Source organism: Danio rerio, chromosome 5 (genome assembly GCF_052040795.2).
Source record: "Danio rerio strain M-AB ecotype USA chromosome 5, GRCz13ab, whole genome shotgun sequence".
NCBI classification, from domain to species: Eukaryota; Metazoa; Chordata; class Actinopteri; order Cypriniformes; family Danionidae; genus Danio; species Danio rerio.
This window is the reverse complement of record NC_141025.1, coordinates 46,198,338-46,206,701: the sequence shown is the minus strand read 5'-3', so window position 1 is coordinate 46,206,701 and position 8,364 is coordinate 46,198,338.

Below are 8,364 nucleotides of genomic sequence, written 5' to 3'. Positions count from 1 at the left end.
TTTTTCTTATGCTACAATATGAAGTTCAGTGCCAGTTCTACTTAAACCAAACAGTTCTACAAAACGGGCCTCCGTAGACTACAGTGAATAGTCCGACTGCTGAACGAATCACTGGCACTACCCTAACTACACTTCAAGAACTTTACTCTTCCAGAGTGAGTAAAAGGGCTCGCAAAATCACTCTGGACGAATCGCACCAAGCACACTACCTGTTCAAACTGTTACCGTCTGGTCGGCGCTTCAGAGCACCAAGCACAAAAACAGCCAGACACAGGAAAAGTTCCTTTTCTCAGGCCATCTACCTCATGAACAGTTAAATATTCCCCAACTGTGCAATAAATATGTGCAATACTTTCTAATACACACTTGTACACAGCACCTTATGTCAATATACAATGCAATACTTTCTACATTCGCATTTGTACACAGCACCTTATAACCTCTATATTTATAACAAACCTGTACATAAAATTCAACATCCAGATTTCTTGACCAACTGCATCTCTGTTTAATGTATATCATCTTTTTTTCATATTTATTTTGTGTTGTCACTTGTCACTTTATGTTCACTGGAAGCTTCTGTAGCCAAAACAAATTCCTTGTGTGTGTGTGTGAAGCACACTTGGCAATAAAACTGATTCTGATTCTAAACAGAACTGACCAAGCAAGAATGTTAGCATTTAATTTAATATATCCTACATTTTCCTTGTGAATAATGCAGCAATTATCTTGAGGCTGTACACTTTACTTGTTGTGTTTTCAATTATGTCTTGGCAAAAAAAAAAAAAATGTTCAAGAGGTACGGGAAAACTACAGGGAACTTCACAGCGGGGCTTTCGAGTTATATTTCAGCAAAATTTTGCAACCATTCCTTAGCCCATAAAAATTTCCATGCTTTTATGATGGTGCTGAAGCATAGGTTAGATTGAAGAACTGTAGCTGTCAAACTCAGAGAAATGATGTGCTAAGTGTTGAGACATGAAGACAGTTGGTATGGCTGAGCTTCAGCTGAGCACTGAAACAGAAAGCTCATTGGACAGGATTTGGATTAATCCTTTAAAGTTAGCACAAGCTATTTAATAGCAAGGTTTCTGGCTGTAGTCCTATTCTTAAGTAACAGTTGTTTGCTTCTAAGTCATAAGACTGAAGATGTGACATTGTTTATTGGTTTTCCATATAGATTTTGACTGTTCTTTTTTTCCCTTGCTCTTAGACTGTTCATATGTTCCTTTTTTAGACTGAAGAAACTATTCTACTCTTTGTTCTTTGGTCTTTCAAGACAAATCAGGGCACTTTTTTTAAAACTTCACCAGGCTGCCACTTTGATTTCATCATGGAAGACCTTTGTTGAGTTCACGGCTCTTTGAAATGAGTAAAAGGACCCATGTCCCTGCTCTCTCTCTCGAGGGGTCTGCTGCTTTTTTTTGGGTGTGAATGCTCAGGATTAAGCCGGTCACAAAGAGATCACTTACCTGAGAATCTGCACACTGTATAGCCTTGGTGTCCCATTGTTATATTGTTGGAACTATGAAAAAAAAGTCTAGTGATTTTTGTTTAATTGTTGTAAACACTAATATGAGCTTTGTAGGTTGAAGCATGTTTGTTCTTTCCAGTTAGTTGTACTACATTTTGAAATGCCATTATGGTAGTGTCTCTCAAACGGAGGTCCGTAAAGTTGCTAACAAGTGATAAATTAATCACTGAATTATGAGAAATTATTATTCAAAATATGTACAAAATTATATTAATAAAAACATAAATTCATCTTTTTTAAAAAAAATATCAATATAAATAATTGTAAGTAATCAAAATGCCAACATTTATTTGTTTGAGTGGATGCGATTTGACCATTACCTGACTACAGGGAACCATGAAAACCCAAAATGTGTTATTAAATCATTGAATTCATCAATTTTAAACTTCACATCCCTGAAGTAAATAGTTTGGGTCAGGGGTTCTGAACAGTTTGTGATTTTCTGCCATACTATTTATACACATACGCTCAGAAATAAAGGTAAAAAACCTGTCACTGAAGTGGTAAATTTTCAAAAAGTACACTTTTGGATCAGGTCCACATTTAACTTAAAAGTAAAAAGTGCAAATACATGCATCGCTTCACCCTAAAGGTACAAAAGTTTACCTTTAAAGTACATGTGGTCCTACAAAAGTGTTTAAAAAAACTTTTGAAAAGGTACTGCCCCAGTGACAGGCTTTGTACCCTTATTACTGATAGTGAACTTTTTAAATTATATTCTGTACAAAAAATGTAAAGATTTTCCATCTAAAAAAAACAACTATAGTTGTCAGTGCCACTTTGTATAGACACGTTAAGTAGCTGCAAACATAAGCAAACTGTCCTGTAGCCCAAAACTTTTTTTTTTTTTGGTTGTCAAATATATGTGCATATCAACAGGCTAACTGCGTAATACGTGTTTTCACAAGATCTATTTTTTTGTTTACATAGCAATCATAATTATGTTGTTTTCCAAAAAAAAAAAAAAAAAAAGAATAAATATATAATAATACAATTTAAAGGGGTGGTTCAGAGTGTATTTTAAAGGCCTGGTTGTATTTATAAGATGCGAAGCAATGTGTGCTCATGTTTCATTTGTAAAAGATCACGTTATTTTTTTTTCAAATATCTTACTTTGATTTTATTCTGCTACTCAGCTAACATAAAAATGACTGTCATATTCCTTAGTTCCTCTGAAAGGCCTGCTGATGAAAACAATGGGTGTTTACAGCAGTTTGACGGATGAATCTGAATTTGTAGCAAATGTTTTAGTGTTGCCAAACAGCATTTCTCGCTGTTTACGTCCTCGTTACAACACACCATTAATGCTAGACACTATGCATGTAATAAATCAATTTTAACAAATAAAAACACCTACAGGTTGTGGCTCACAATCCACAGTTTCATCTATTATGGTTGGAGTGGCTCCTTCTTTCAGGAGTTTTTAGCCGAAACCAACACTGAACTGGCAGAGATTCTGGAAGCTGTCCTTTGTCTAATGCTAGCTTTATCTTTTCTGTAATTCTCGGGAACATAATTAAAATTTAATTGGAAGCACTTCTCTCTTTGTGTTGTGTCTTGTGAAAGCCCGAATACAGAAACAGAACAAGCTCTGTGGAAATAGCGTTTGGACAGCATTTTAGCTTTCTCTGCTATAACATTACAGCGTCTCTGGCCACGCTAATTTGCTGCACGGGGTGTATGCGCGTGGTGAATGTGTGTAACCTGAAGCCTTTGTGATCTCACTAGCCCTGATGTATTTTTTGTAGTTCCCAAATGTAGGGCTGTAGGCTTTGCTAAGCTAACTCTGTAAAGGTCTCCCTTTCCGTTGAACTTTAAGCGTATTACATTCAGAGATGTTGTTCATGTTCACGCAGCTACATTACACATCAACTAAAGTTTAACTCCTTCTGAGGCATACAAAGTGCCACAGTTGTGTACTATAAATATATGTCCAAAACACATAAAATATGTGTAAACTTTTAGTTGAAAACAGTATAGTGTTTTCAGGTACACAAGTTGATAATTTTTATTTTAAATGAAAAAACATATTCAGTGTTGTCATTTTTTAATATATTTTATGACCATGTAAGCTGAAGTCTCTTTACTAGATGCCAAAAACTAAGGTCAGTGTCGACATAATATGCCTGAGCTCTTGAGAAGCAGAATTGTACATTTTATTGCTATTTCACTATAAAGAACAACGAAACAGGTAAATGAAAATAATGGAGCAATTCAGTGTGTCTTAACATTCGGCGCTACAGCAGAACTTCGATCACTCTTATGGGAGTAATAGCCGACGAGGAGAAGTTTGGCCGCTTGTTTTCACTAAAGAGGATAATGAGGTGATGGAGGGAGAGGTGTTTTTTATTAGAGCAAAGCATAGGCCATTTTTTGTACCAACAGCCATAAAATCCATCTGACAGGCAGCGCAGGGGAGGGAAGCGTGCAGACGCTGGAGGACAAGCTCCTAAACTGGGCAGAAAGAAAGGAATGCTGGGTAATGCTTCCAGGGAATGAGAAACAGCACTGAATCTGAAAGGAATTATAATCATTTTGCAAGAGAGACAACATTTTCAAAGCAGAAAAACTGGCAAATGAGCCACATTCTCTTGCGGATTTCTCTGTCATCATGGCCTTTAGATAAATAAAGCACAATAATTTTGTTTATTCATGAACAATAAACGAACTTTTTTAGTAGCAACCTGTTTGTGTATAGCCTCAGGAGAGCAATCTTTTTTTTTGTTTTATAACATTTGTAATTTTTATTTTACTGCTGGAAACCTCTATATTTTTTTTTTTAGAGATTTGTATGTGACTTTATCTGTCTTACAGCTATATGATCATGTGAAAGGACAACAAAGGAACATAGAAAAATTAATCTTATTTTATTTCACGCAACTCACCCCCACCGCTCTTCAGGTATGTTGCGCGCTACTCAATCCCACCGCTCTTCAGGTACATCGCACTCACAAGCCCCCACTGCTCTTCAGATATGTCGCACAACATCTCTGTCTCCCCCGGAAATGACTTTTCCTAACTTAGGAAGTCTGACAAGATGTGGGATGGGACCCGTGTGAGCCTTGATTGATTTTTCTGCTGCTACACGAGTTAGGTGAGTTCTCCTGTACTTTTTTAACTCAACGCGTTACACGACGTCTTCCACATATATTCGGAATATGCATGTGTAAGTAATATGAATCGTTTACATATCTTTTACGAGTTCATTATCTGAGATGTAAAACGGATGGAAAAGCTGCCTATAAAAGGACTCACACGCGCTGGTGCAGAGTGTGTGTGTGTGTGTGTGTGTGTTTACAGCAGTTTGACTGATAAATATGAATTTGTAGCTAAATCATTAGTGGTGCCAGCATTTCCCATTGTTTACATCTTTGCTAGAACATACCGTTAAGGCTAGACACTGTACATGTCATAATCAATTTTAACAAATAAAAACACTTACAGGTTGTGGCCCAGAGTTCACAGCTTCGGCTTGTTGGAGCTGCTCCTTTTTTGAGGAGATTTTAACCGAATCCAGCACTGAACTGGGAGACTGAAAGCTGTGTTTTGTATTTTATTATTCTCTGGAACATAATTAATATTGAACTGTAAGCACTTGTGTCGTGTCCTTTGGAAGCCCAAATACAGAAACAGAAGAAGCTCTGTAAAAATAGCAGCATTTGGATGACATTTTCTCCCTCTGCTGTAACATTACAGCACCTCTGGCCACGCCTCCTAGCCCCCCATTCCAAAATTGTCCAGAGTGTATGAGTGTGTGTGTGAATGTGTGTGTGGATGTTTCCCAGAGATGGTTTGCGGCTGAAAGTGCATTTGCTGCGTAAAAATGTCCTAGATAAGTTGGCGGTTCATTCTGCTGTGGCGACTCCGTATTAGTAAAGGGAATAATACGACAAGAAAATGAATGAATGAATGAATATTGGATTTTTTTTTAAATGTGTGTTTGTGTAAGACACAATATAATGTTTCATGAAAGAAATAGTTACTCTTTCCCATTTAGAGCTTCACTATGGTCGTTTTACGTTATAACTAACGTGGTTCAAATGACGGATCTATAACAGAGAAACTTTTGGGTTTTGGGAACCACTCGTCAGTTTTGGGAAACACTCGTCACTACATCGTTCTTTGCCCAAATGATACATCACACTATGATAGTTGAGCCATGAGTTATGTTGTTTGAAAAACGCACCACTGGTAAAGAGCCTGACTTCAGAACCACATTTAAACCTCTGGGGTCTGCCTTTAATAGAAATTATCTTTTCTAATTTAGTGCAACCTTTTGCCCGTTTGTTTTATTGTTGAGTTACAAAAAAGCAAGCTTGAATTAAATCTATCAATTAAATGTTGCAAATGGATTAGATTAATTTAAATGTGCATTGAAATGCATTGTGTTATAAAAGAAATTGTTTGTTTTCATTGTAATAAGTTAATTATAAAATGTGCAAAATTAAAAGGCAATAGTTAACCTAAATGATTAAAGTAATGTTTTCTATTTATTTTTAAATATGAATTTAAAAATTAGAAAATTACCCGTGTCACCTTTGTATTACAGTTTTTTATGAAACTTTGGACACCCCTAGTATAGAGCATAAGTAACGTAGAGTGCATCATTTGGCAAACAACAAATACCTTTCAATGGCAGAAATAGTTGCGTATTTATATGTTGTTCCAAATTCAGCTTAAATTCTAGGGATGGGAAGATTAACCGATAAGTATCGATACGCGGTCATGCGCGTGCACGATGCGAGTGCATCGGTAGAGCAGCAGAGGATGAATGAAATTTTGGAAGCAAATCGAGATGCATCGGTTTTTGCGAGATGCATCGGTTTTTCCAAGATACAGCTTATATTTTTAATATAGAATGTATTTTTTATTTATTAACAAGTGTTGTCAACCTGTTTTTGGCGCATAATTTAATTGACCTACTTAAAGTAAGCCTTAGCAACGGATTTGCGGATGTGTACACTTACACTACAACTGTATCAGGTGTGCGGATGAAGCTAGTGGTGCGCCCTCAGAAAGCGCGAGAAGCAAAACAAACATTTTATTCCCCACTGAGTTTTAAATCTTAAGTATGGCAACATTATGGATTTAAGGATGGACGACATGACAGGACAGATGCAATTTGCAAAAGTGTGCCGCGCATCTGTAAAATACACGGGCAGTACGACTAATCTGAAATCTCACTTGAAGCGGCGCCACTGTGTTGTTGTGAAAGCTCCATCTTCCAGTGGACCTCTATTCTGCCGCCCTATGCGCGGATATAACTGAGGACGCGCGGGTGTCGCGGACCTCTATTCTTCCGCCCTATGCGCGGATATAACTGAGGACAAGCGGGCGCTGATGGAGGTGTCGCGGACATAACTGAGGATGCGGGTGGTAAGGGGGGTGTTGCGGACACCGCCCTCTCTATACTGCCGCCCTAGGCGGCCGCCTAGGTCGCCTCTATGGACGTGCCGGCCCTGTTCATCTGCAAAGATATTCAGCCTAGTGTCACGGAGAACGAAGGTTTTGAACACCTCCTCCTGTTAATTTTTTTTAATAATAATAATAATAATAATAATGATATTAATAATAATAATGATAAAAATAATGGGCGTCATGGTGGCACAGTGGGTAGTTTGACCACCTCACAGCAAGAAGATTGCTGGTTTGTTATATTTTTATTAGCCTGTTGTTTACAGTGACAGTGATGTTTCAAAGCAGCATAACACTGCTAGTTCACGACCTTAAGTTTTGAATAATCAGTGGCAAAATATATCTTTGTAAAACTTGTTTTCATAGTTGAAAAGTTAAATCACAATTCTTGTTGTGCAATGGTAAACCTTTATGTTGAAAGAGTGCAAATATATATATTTTAATATATATTGCACTTATACATTCTGTTTATCTTGAAAATACTTAAATAATATGTGCTATATGTTCTAAAATGGCCCTCTACTGTAAACTGACACTCTGGCTCTGAGAGAAAAGCCAGTTTGTAAAAAAAGTCTTGGTTTTGCTTGGTTAATAAATAATCAAACTCATTCAATGGCACAGCATCCTCTTTCACATAATCTCATAAACTTGATCTAATTAGTTAGTGCTGAATTATCGCATCGTATCGTGATATGGGTGTGAATCGTATCGTGTTGCATCGCAATGTCACAAATGTATCGCTAATATATCGGATCATATTCTTTGTATCGAGATGCGTATCGGATCGGCATTATAGCTTAGATGCCCAACCCTATTAAATTCATTATTTCTGTCATGCATATCCTGTATCTAAAAATGTTCAAAACTGGTTCAACTTAAGTTTGGATATTGTTTTCTAATTAAAGGAAATCCAATGATATTATGAAGCACCTGAAATTAGTCCACATTATCAGCAGTGCTACATAATATCAATGCACCTGCTGCAGCCATGTAAAGTTCCTTAATTATTAGACCGTTGTCTAGAAGTATAGAATGACAGTATAGTTAAGCTATATCATACTTTACAACCCTCAAATTTTTTTTTCAAACTTCTCAAATATTTTAACATTCTATCCATTTAAGCATTCAGTTTTTTATCCTAATTTTGACAGGTATAGGAGGCATATAGACATAGAAAACAGCAAATTTTCTGTCAGTTGTACATGATGTAACTGCAGAAAAGTCAAACTTTAAATAGTAAAATTATTGAAACTTTTTTTTTAAAATGCTTATTAGATTCTAATAGTCTAATGCTAAACTAAGCTAAAAGTACTCCCACCAGATCTAGAGATTGACTGAATGAATTACAATATATATATATATATATATATATATATATATATATATATATATATATATATATATATATATATATA